Below are 11,880 nucleotides of genomic sequence, written 5' to 3' on the forward strand. Positions count from 1 at the left end.
CAGACGCCCCAAAAACACACTTGGTCAATAGTGCCTGTGCACTTTTATCCTTTAGATTTTTTTTTCGCTGGGCTCTTTTAAGCTTTTGTTTTTGTGTTAATTCATCATAAAGAAGGCCCTACTGTCCCAAGAAAGGGTCTCTCAAAGGTCAAGTGGATCTGTCATGAACTCATCCTTTCATTATTTATCATCTAATAGCCCCAAATAACCCAAATGTATTGTTAATTTCTTGACCTGCCTCTACATTTTGGAAACTGTGGCAAGGAGCTTCACACAGTTTTACGCACCAAAAAAAATAAAATTAAAAACCCCATAAAGAAAAACCAAAGAGTTCACCAGGAGACAACGTCAAAGAGTTGCTATGTGTTGCAGTGGCTAGAGCCTTTGCTCTAACATTTACGCGGGAGAGAACCACGCGAATCTCAATCCCATAATTGATTTTGATAAACTAACATGCATGGTGTGAGGAAGTCCTTTTGCACAGAGAGAAAATGAGAGTGTGTCCGAGAGGCCACCCCCAAATCAGCAATGATAAAAGTGGAGCTGAAATGGGTTGTGGGATGGAATCAAGAGAAATGAGATACACCAAATTAGAAGAGATTGGCCTGATGGACTTGGATTAGAAGGAAAAGAGGTATATAGGGAGGGGATGACGAGAAAAGGAGGAGAGTGAGTGAGGGACTGTGTGAGTGAGTGCATATGTGGAAGATGGGGGGGAAAGGGGAAGGGAGGAGGGGGTCTCGGTACTTGGCAGTCTCTGGGTATCTCAGGTTCTCTCCGGCCGGGAAAGCGGTCGATATTTAATTGTTATTGCTAGCATGGAACGCACGGAAGCGGGGCCTGTACGAAAATTTCTCATTTATTTGGTATTCTTGTTTTCTCTCCTTTTCCTCCCTTCACCCACCACCCCTGTTTGCGGGGTGGAGGAAAGTGAAAGGAGGTGTGGGGGTCTTGTGCGCACACTGGGGGCAAATGGAGAAAGGGGATGAGATCCTTGGATGACTCTGAAGGGGGGAAAAACACTGCGTCCTCCTCGCCCAAGTTTAGTTTCTGTCCCTAGACACATCATATCCACCCACCATCACCTCCACTCTGCCCCCCACCTCACTCCACTCTATCTACCCCCACCTGTCCAAAATGAAAAATCCGTCATTTTCATCAAACGTCCAACCAAATATTATCTACACTCCATTCCCGAAGATCGAATCTTATTTAGGGGCGACGGGATTCGCCATCTGTTTTTAAATTTCATTCCTCCATGAACTTTATTTTCCCTCGACTTTTGGACAAAATTATAACCCGATCGATCCGTTTTCTGGCCACCACCCGTCTACATATATTTTCCTTGTGCGGTCTCTTCACTGTGTGGGTCAATTTTCTGTCTCACGTCCACACGAACACGTGCAGAACACCGTCTGCAGCTGATAGAAACTTAAATGCAGTCCGGCTGATGTGAGGTGGAGGTTCAGGCTCTGCACCTTCGTTTTTTTTAAACCTCCCCCCTATTTCTGCGCTCTCATCCTTACATCCCTCCCAGCGCCCGGATCTCTACCTTTTCGCGCGCTCTCCCCTCGCACCTCTGACCGTTTCTCCTTGTTTTCCTTTTCATGTTTTGCTAACATTGCTAATATAAACTATATCATAACAGAATACGGACACAAGCAGATTGGGGTCCCTTTTTTTCCTCGTCAACTTTTTTTCCCGCTCCGAGGATAACTTTTCTCCGGCTATAGTCCGCGCGCTGTTTGCTCATCTCACTCATCTTGATTTTTTTTTCTGACGCCCTACGGGCGGTATTCACTCATATTGCCGCTCATACGTCATGCCAGTGTAACACTTCACCAATGTGGTTTAATGCAGGAGGAAGGATTCGCTGTCCGATCTGTTAAATTGCTCGATTACCACCAGTCCTCTGCGCACGTCGACAGGATTCCCATCAACCTAAGTAGGAGCTGCCGGACAAGTCAATGAAGGTGCTTCGATGAAGGTAAGCATCCTACTTTCCCATTCTGTTACAGACAAGTGGCATTAATAATAGAGAAAAGCGTCAGGAATAAGAATCCCACGAGAAATATAATGCACTTTAGTGCGAGGGAAACATGCGCACCTCCTGCAGAAATTGATTGATGTAGGCTGTGTACGCTTGTGCTCCGGAGTTTGTCGAACAGCGCGCTGTACGCGGTACTTTCCCCTCAAATAGATCGGCAACAACTCCTAAAAGGTTCCTGCTTTAAAGTGAAAGCGTGTTTATGCGTTGAATTCGTGGGTTTGTATCCTACAGCGGCTTCGGGGACCCAGACGCTAAGGAGAGGGGATGAAGGTAAACAAATGTGCGGTGGAAAGTATAGCAGCTGTCGGGGAACTGAAACATGAACTTGGCAAATGAAGATATTCGCTTCAAAAACTTGTTCAGCCAGGATGGAGCGTGTCCATTTGCGAGCATATCTCAGTACTCCATGCATTTAATTCCAGTGTGCATATGCATGGAATTATGGATTCATTTTAATCGTAAAAGTGGCTAAAGACATAGATCCTCTCAGATGCTAACCTGTACCTCTAGAAGAGTTTACACGGGGGTATTTAACAGTAGTTTATGTCCGTAAAGCTAAACCACAATAATTTTACCAGCTGAAAATTCAAATGCAGCTCCTTCTTTTGTGTATTATGCTTCACAAACGCTTATCTTATTACTTTTAAAAATATTTACCTTTTGGATTATGTCAAGTGTAATGTGTGGGTGCTGCGATGAAAGGGAATTTCACACAGTTCAAGATCCCAGCATCATCCTCGTGCTTTTGTCGTGCGTTTTCGTGTTTTTGTGGTTATGAAGAACAACTCAAACATAGACAGCAGAGAAATGAGACTCTAATCTTTGAGGTCCCACTGATGTCACTCTGCAGCTGCTGCTTTGATGCAGGAAATCAGACTGACTTTGTGTATTCATACAGCGCTGGAATTTTTATACTTTTAATACTTTTTCATGCATTTTGTTGTGTTAATTTTAGTTGCAAATCAGTGAAGGTTGGCCAAAAGGTCAAGGTCACATGGACCTTTCCTCTACACGTGTATAACCTTTTTTTCATCTAACAATTTTTCACATTCCCAAACCTGAACATGTGCAGTTTTATTATGATAATTTTTATGACCAGTCCTTAAATAAATTTAAGGTGATGGCTTTTTTATGTGGAATAATGAAAAATGTACTGAAAAGCGCTGCGAAAATTTTAGTGTAAAAACTGTTTCTCACTCTCTGCCCTGCTTGTGGGTCCACAGTGGCCTGAAGGGCAGTCTGGATACTGTCAGCTTGACCTTTGCATTGATTTCAACTTCACGTCACACAAGGTCAAAAGCATCACACTGATGGCTCGGGTGCTTTTCAAATATACACTCGAAATGATGCATTTACATCGACATGTGTGCACGTCTCAGTAGCCTATGCAACTGCATGCAATTTATTTATCTATGTAATTATGGATTAATAATAATGTATTCTATAATGCATAATTATTAATCAATCAGTATTATTAATCATACAGATCCTCTCAGATACTAATCTAAGAATGTAGAAGAGTTTACATATATTTATGTCTGTGCCAACAGACATAAAGCACCCAGGAATTATTTTGGAAAATAAGAAATGTCGTCCATGTCTGTGTTAGCCGTGCAGTCACATGTGAGAGAGCCAGACTGCTGCTGCTGTTGTTAGATGATATATAATTTACAGTGTTTAGGTAATATTCTGAAGTAGTGTAATAAAAAAAATCAGTGCAAACAGCCTGAAAATGGCTGAGAGTGTTTAATCTCAGCCAAATTGATTATATGTTTTTGCTGCTAAGATGTGACAAAATTGGTTTTCCCTATAAATCGTTGAGCAGAACCCAAAGACAAAGCATGAGCTTTAACCCCCCCCCCCCCAATTAATCTTGAATACATGCACAAATTCCATTTTAGAGTCATATTAATTATTACTTTTCATAAATGTGCATCATTGCTGTTGCCAAGATGCTGCCTATCAGTGACATCTGTGCCACTAATCAGAAAGAAACCTGTTAAGATATTAGAGAAAACTTTTGCGTAACTAAAAGTAGAAAGAAAAAAGCTTTTTCTTGTTTTATTTCTGTATTGTTTGTGTTTACTTTGTTTTGAAAGATAAAAACTCATTTGAACATATTTTCAGATTGCTCATATGAAAGTTTTCACATAACTTAGTGTTTTACTCCTTGAAGTATTTGAAATGTAACAGGGTGCCTCGCTTAAGGCTTCGGAAACCATCTTATCTCACTTAATCACACGAGAAACCTTCCTTTTGTGAACTGGGAAATGTTTTGATTTCCTAGGCTTGTAGAACCTGGACTCACAACTAATCTGTAACACCGGCACCCAACAATGGGAGAGTGACCCTGCCGTAGAGTTAAGTCTGAATTTCTCTCAGGGGCTGGCAGGAAGGTGTGTAGTTCCCACTGCAGTCTTTTCATGTTTTTTTTTTTCAACAGCTATCCCAGTACCCCTGCAGTTTTTACTTCTTCCTGAAAAACCCTTTCCTATTGACACTGGTAATGTGTTAATCAATATGGTAGTTTTGTGCTTATTCTAAACAACATTATATCCGCACCCACAGTATGAATCAAGGCTCTGCGAGGGCCCACTCCAAGAGAGTTCCCCTCCATTGATTAAGTATTAGCTTCAGCACCTCCAACGCCCAGCCACTTGTTTGCAAACGGTGCTCTATTTCCGAGGTAATTCAAACGATCACTAAGCATGGGAGCCAATATTTATAGAGGCTTTAACAGGTTCATTATAGTCAGAGGAGCCAGTTCCACCGGGGGATGAAGCACTCATAAAGGGCCCAGCAGAGTTAGTCCCTATCCACTGAGCATTTGACAGTACAGTCAATGGCTCCAATCATTCCTCATCTGCTTTATGGCTGCATCAATGTTTATAGCTGTTATGGGGTTAAAATAAAGCATTAATGGATGCAGAGGGTAAGGTGGTGCATTTAATCAAAGGTCACTCTGTGTGAAGTCTATAATCCACTTGGTGACAGCTAGAGCCATCCAGAGTTTTGACTGTGTGCACACTTTGTTTTGTTGACAATTGTTGAAATGCATTTTACTGTTTGGGGGGGGCTGTCCTGAACAATGTTGATCACTTATACTCAGTTTAGTTTTGATGCTGAAAGCTTCACCAGCTAAAATATATACAGACAAAAGTATAAGTATCCGTAATTTTGCATCAATTTCATCTATTGATAAGCTTTTTCGGGAATACTTTCGGTACTTGTTAAATATAAACACTTTAAAATCCCTGAATGCCCCAAGTCACCAAGTCAACTTTTACTCCTTTATACTATTTATATGTATTCTGACATGCAAGTGCTGCTGAAATGTAGTTTCTGTCTTAACACACACTTGTGTATACTAATTTCTCTCTCACATCATTATTATTCTCTTACACTTCCTGCTTTACCTTCTTCAGCCCTGCTGAATGTTACTAAAACTATCCATTTGTGTTCCTGCTTCATTTTCTAACATCGCCATCTTCTTCTGCTCCTAAAGCAGCATTTCTTTTAGACAATTTGAACCCTGTTTTGGAGTCACTGACCCCACTACTCGGCTTCTCTTCTCCATACCCCGTCTCCCACTTAACCCCATATTTCACAGCTGAACTACGGTTAATTTCCCCCCAGTCCTGCGAACAACGCTCTCTATACTGCTGGAGCACGCTTAATTACCCACAATTAAAGCCAAACGCTAACAAGAAAATTGCCCTGTTATGAAATGACTTCAAAAGGACTAGAGTAAGTAGAATAGATTGAAGGAAAAGTTGGGTGGTAGCCTCGGGTGGAAGGGAAGAGATTCTCTGCTGTGTTTTCCCCTCAAGCTGTCTCAGTGGAAGTCAGTAAGCAAAGTCTCTGTTGGCAATACCCAAAGCTGTAGACTCCAGTTTTTAACAGCTAAATTAAAGCACTGGTACTGAGAAAGCACAAGTAAGGCTGTTCATTTTACTAATGGAAGAAGGACTCTGTGAAAGCTTTGTTTTGAAAAGGGAAACTTTGGCTTCATCTTTGGTTTCTTTTATAACATCAGTTCAAAAATATACTCACCTGGACAGCTTAACTTGCGTCTTATGTGTCTCACTTAAAAAAATATACTGTGGATCATGTTTCATGACTGCACAGGAATAATCATGGTCACCGGAACAAGTGTGGCCAAATGAATTCCAACAGTTTGCCATAAATAACTCTCAAAGATATACATGATGTGTAACCCTGTTACAAATGTAAAATGTAAATCACAGAATTCAGTGTTTTTATAATAATTAAAAACCTTCATCCATGTGTATTTGAAAACAGTACCAAAACAACATATCAAGTGGCAACAATTAAAGTTTTACAGTAAAAGATCAAGTGAATGTATCTTCAGCGTATCCAGTTCAGGTACAATGTGGAGCTAATACACCCTGAACAGGCTGCCAGTTTTTCTCAGGGCTAATACAGACAGATGGGCCGCCCGTAATGCTCACATTCATTTTGGAATTTTAGAATCGCCAGTAAACCTGATCCATGCATAGCTTTGGACTGTGAGAAAACACCAGGGAAAAACTCCTGCAGATCCTGGAGGAACATGTAAACTCCACACCGAAAGGTCTCTGCCTGGTTTCAAACCCAGGGCCTTTTTGCTGCAAAGCAACAGTGCTAACCACTACAGCTCCTCATGTGGCACCGGCCAGAAAAGACAATTCAGTATTATAAGATCAATACATGAGCTCTGAAACACTCTATCCATGAGTGCAAGTTTAATCTTCCATACAGTGACAAAAACGTATTTACATAAGGTCCTGAAATTCCATTAAATGCTCTTGGTACACCAAATAGAGGTGAAGTGGAAAGCGCACCTCTGGGTTGAAGAGGAGACGGATCATCCAGCTTGTTAACAACACACTTTTTAAACGTGTATCAACTCCTCGTGTTCCTCTAGCGCTTGATACGGTAACTTTGCCACCACTGCTGTGTGAGCCTGTGTCTCAGTGGGTGAAACACATTATAAAGCTCTTTATAGACTCAAGCTAAAGTTAAAAGATAAAAGTGCAATCCTTTTTCTGCTTGGTTATTTGCGTAACTATGAACGCTGCATTAGGAGAACTTATGCTGCCACACAAACATCTAATATATCGTAGACCTAGCTTATTTCAACAAGATAACGCCAAAGCAGACTAACCTCATATCACAACAGCATGGCTCCATGCTGTTGTGATATGTTAGAAAACAGTCACATTCTCTGTTAAAATGTTTCCTGTCATGTCCCTATGCCCTATTTAGCAGTTAGGTACATTGTTCAAATTATTGCGATTTTTGTGTATTTGTTTTTTTTTTAAGCTACCCTCACAGTATCTGACCGGCGATCTATATCAGTCGCAGGTGCATCTTTGAAGAAACAGCTGCAAAGGATTTTAGTCACGTATTTGGACACAGGGCTGCAGAGTTTTGCACCCTATAGGTGAGGGTTCACAAAAACATGTTTTTTTCCCCAACTACAACAAAATATAATGCTGCACAGTCAAGAATTGGACATGATCAGCTCACTCAGATATTAAAACTGAAACATTTGGAATCTGCAACTAGTCTAGCGATTTAAAAAAAAAAAAGGCAAATATACTCTTTTAAAACATTTGTCTAGAAAACATCTGCTTTCTTTACCTAACGCCATGCTGAACAAAAGCTATTGTCAATATTTTGATATATACAAACTAAAAATGTTCAAAAGGTTCAACTTAATTTAAAGTTAAGGGACTGCCAAGTTATTCGAGTTTGGAAGACATGGATTTTACTATGGTGTTTGAGGGAAAATTCAGGGAATAACCAGTGCGAAGGGGCTTCTTCCCTTGGTATTATTGGATGGTAAATGTACTAATTGTTGAAAAACATTTATTCTGTAAAAAAGTAATCAACCAACCACAAAGGGATACATTTTTCTAGAGAAAGGGTTGTGTCACTCTGGAAAATTCACCAGTTTTATTAAGAAAAGCATAGAAAATAATGAAATTCTTCACATGTTGTGTGTGGGCTGAGAAACCTATTGTTGGGAAGAGATACTGATCTAAAATGTTATTTCTCCTATTTCTCATCACTGTCAGCACACAGCTGTGATTCCATTCAAGTCCATTTTTTTGGGGGGTTGGGATTTGAGACCCATGTAGTTCAATATGAGGCCACAAAAACTGAAGATATACACATGACTAGTCAACAGACGTAAGACAGAAAATAGAGTACTGTGAAACAGTTCCTAAAACCAAAAACTAAAGCACAAACTCAAAATAATTTATGCGAATAATATTGCATAATGGGTAAGTAGTCTTCAAAGTGGATGAGTGGTTAGCATGGTTGCCTCACAGGATGGGTTCCTGGGTTCAAACCTGGGTAGAACCTCCTGTGTGGACCCTGTATGTCCTCATCATGCTTAAGTGGGTTTTCTCCAGGAGCTCCCACTATTGAAAAACATTGTAGGTCTTGCAAAAAATGTTCTTAATCTCAAGAGTTTCAGTTTCTTGTTAAAGAGAAAGGTTATAAAAGTGCCTCATTTTCTTCCACAACACTTTATCCAGAGTATTTTCTGTTGTGTTTAGGTGCGCCCCCACCATTAAAGCCGAGGATCTGAGATGCCTGACAGAATTAAAAAAAAAAAAATGGTGCAATATAAGATCCAGAACACAACCACCAATAAGAAGATCGTGAACACATTCTTGTAACAAAACAGTACCTATTGAAGCCCTGCTGGTACAACCTCACAGCAGCTGAGAGGAATTGAGACACCCAGATGTTGGAGTGTGTCTAGGACAATATAACTGACCACAGATCCCATTCTCTGTCACTGAGGAATGGGCCGAGCCTTCAATGCCATCAACAACCCTCCCTGCACGCTTCCCCTCCATCCTCCCAAAGCAATCCAATCTACAGCTGGCAAAATGAAACAAATAAACACTAATTTGGATTATTTACGTCCAGTTTACACCACAGGAGGCAAGGTATGAGACGGAGGAAAGAAGAGCTATATGGTCGGAGGATAATTGTAACAGTGGTAGTAATAAGTGCAGCAGCTACAGTGATAACAATTAGATTTGATTTCATTTGAGAATGCCTCCACAGCTGCTCCTCACTCACCCCCTTAACCCCCTTCTTTCCCTTCCCCCTCCTCTCCCTCCCCTCACTCCTCTCCCCCTAGATTAAAGTGGGTGTGTTAATTCCGTGGTGTAGCGATCGAACAGCTCTGGCAACAATGGGAAATGGGCTATTGATCAGAACAGCTCAGATTAAGACTAGGCAGTGGAGCTCTTTCTTGCTCTCTTTCCCCTCCTTTTCTCTCCATTTCCCACCTTCTACTGCCTGTCTTCCTGTCTGTCCTGCTTGTGTCACCCCCTCCTATACACACACACACGCACACACGGACACGCACACTTCTCTCTCTTGTCTTTCAACCTCAAAGAGGAAGAGAGTGTTTGCATGCATAAGAGTCTATGAGGATTTCCTGTCCTTTCCTCCTTGTCCCTTCTCTCTATCTCGGCTCCTCCCGCTTCTAATTTCTCTGCTGACAACGCCTCTCCTAACTCAATGTCCCAAAAACATAATATTTTAGCTTCATCAAAAGCAAAGAATGCACGGAATCCAATAACTACGGTAGTCTCAGAAGGCATAGAGCTCGAGCCTTTTAACGGTTCACTCTGCAGCAATTTGACATCCATTCACATGAGATTTTATATCAGTCAGTCACAGGGAGGCCTTGTGTTGTGCCACCACAATTAAAATCTGCCCTATCAAAATGCCTCGCATACCAAAATTAGCTGTCATGATTGTGCTGCAGGACGGAACACATTGAGTTTGCATTGAATAGACATAGAACATGCCAAATGTGAGGAGACAGCAAATCCATACAGTGAAAAGTGAGCTAAGAATCCCCAGCTCTACTTATATTAATTAACTCAGTCAATGGGGATGTGATAGGTCAGTTATTCATCCTCTTCCAGCGCCTCCCCACTCTGTCACATATACCTCCCAGGTGTCAGAGGCTCAGACGCTCCAGCTGCTGAGCAGATATCATTGGGAGGAAAAAAAACATGGATGAATGGGCTGGTCTGAGATCAGTGGCTGGAGGTTACTAGCATGTTTCAGTGTTTCTCTATGTGCTTTTGCCCTTTTGGATTTTAGAGGTGACATGGAGAAATGCAGCAGACACCGTATACATGTACATGCACCAGCAATATTTACGCACACACACACACCAGTGGTCACATCAATATTGCTGTGACCCTCAGGGGACTCAGAGTACTGGCGAAGCTTTTATCTGCAGAGTGTGTGAGTGTCCTTGCTCCTGACATGGCCATCCATACAAAGCTGATGTACATTAAAGACAAAAGCTATGCGCACAAGCAAATACACTCATACACTGGTGTTGCAGCATGGCGTTATGTCCAATGTGAGCCGAAAATCCGGGCAAAAAAGTTGAGAAGCACTGGTGTCTGCTGGAAGCCTTAACAAGCTGTGATGGAAGGCTGAGATCAAAAGTGGACACCAGAGGGCGATAAAGAGGTCCGTGTGTCGTTGTCTGAATTTATTGTATGGACTCCGTGTGTGTGCGTGGCTGTGGCCATAGCCGTGTTGTGCAACTGATGCTCATTCAGTAGTTTTGGCCCTTCCAAATATTTTTGGAAAGATCTTTCTGTTTGTGTGTTTTCGCGGGAATTAGACCCAATTTGCATTTTTCTAATTGCTGATTAGGACAGAAACTAATAATATTTTGCTTCACGGCTGATTTTTTAATCAATCAACAAGCCTTTGAAAGCTTCTGAAAACACTGAAACGTACTCACCGTGTTTTTGTAGAGTCCAACGTGTGGCTTTCAGCTTCTTTCCCATGCTTCCATCTCCAACCCCTTCCCTTGATACCCTTGTCATAGGCTTTGGCTCTCTGCACTCAAGTGAGTTTCATTGGTTTACCTAATTGATTATTAACTTGCTTATTGAGGATCAATTAAATAATTAAAGTTTGTTAAGGGCAGAGTTGATTCAGTCGCACAAGAGCTGGGGCATTCTTTCCGCTGCGCTGCGTGCTTGTGCGGGTGTGTGATTTTCATTTATGCAGACACTTGATGGAAGTCACGAGTTGAAGGAAGACGATTTGTTTCACTGTAGTGTGGATTTTGCTACAGGGACAGCAAACAAACAACAGTTTACTTAAGCCAGACTGACAGGTGGGGCTCGACCTTTAGTGAGTGTCGTTTAAGGTTTCCTTTATATTCATTGAAAACAAAGAAAATATTGCTTTGGCTAGGTAGCATTTTATTTAGCACATAGGAAATCACAGTGATTCCTCTAGTCTCAGACTTCAATCCGACTTCAGCTGTAGGTGGAAGGTTTTTGTGTCATAGAAAACACTGTCAGGCACATCAGTCCCCAGTCGCATTGGCACTGGAAACGCATTGAAGTGGCCACTTTCATTGCTTGTTTGGGGAATTGGTGCCCAATTCAATGTGAGTAACTTTTAGGGTCAGGTCAACAGGGTGGTGAGTACTGTGACTCTTCAAAGCCGGCGGGGGGAGACGCGATGGAGGGGCTCCTCTTGTGGCAGCAAAGAGAGCCCTGAATAAGAGAGAGGGAGAAAGAAAAACACACCCAGTCACAAACACACACAATTACACTACACACATACACACACACTCTCTCACACACAGAGACCTCATATATGAGACACGGGAGCGGAAACGGGTCGAATCCTACTTCAAATTCTCTTTCCTCTCGGCTTGTCGACCGGGGAAAACAAACCGACCCGAGGCACAGCGAATAGGGATTTACTAATTAACTGCTTACACACACACACACACACACACACAC

General features: G+C 41.8%; 1 protein-coding gene across 1 annotated transcript in view; it reads left to right on the plus strand.

Annotated features, from left to right (window-relative positions):
• Positions 1–1,044: 1,044 nt before the first annotated feature.
• The window catches only part of erfl1 (Ets2 repressor factor like 1), a 48,918-nt gene continuing 38,082 nt past the window's right edge, over positions 1,045–11,880 (plus strand). Inside the window, exon 1 of the mRNA XM_014338731.2 lies at positions 1,045–1,987. The gene's annotated coding sequence lies outside the window, so the exon portion shown is untranslated. The remainder of the gene's footprint in view (positions 1,988–11,880) is intronic.

This window comes from Haplochromis burtoni, unplaced genomic scaffold (assembly GCF_018398535.1).
Source record: "Haplochromis burtoni strain Fernald_Lab_line unplaced genomic scaffold, NCSU_Asbu1 Contig_237, whole genome shotgun sequence".
Taxonomy (NCBI): Eukaryota; Metazoa; Chordata; class Actinopteri; order Cichliformes; family Cichlidae; genus Haplochromis; species Haplochromis burtoni.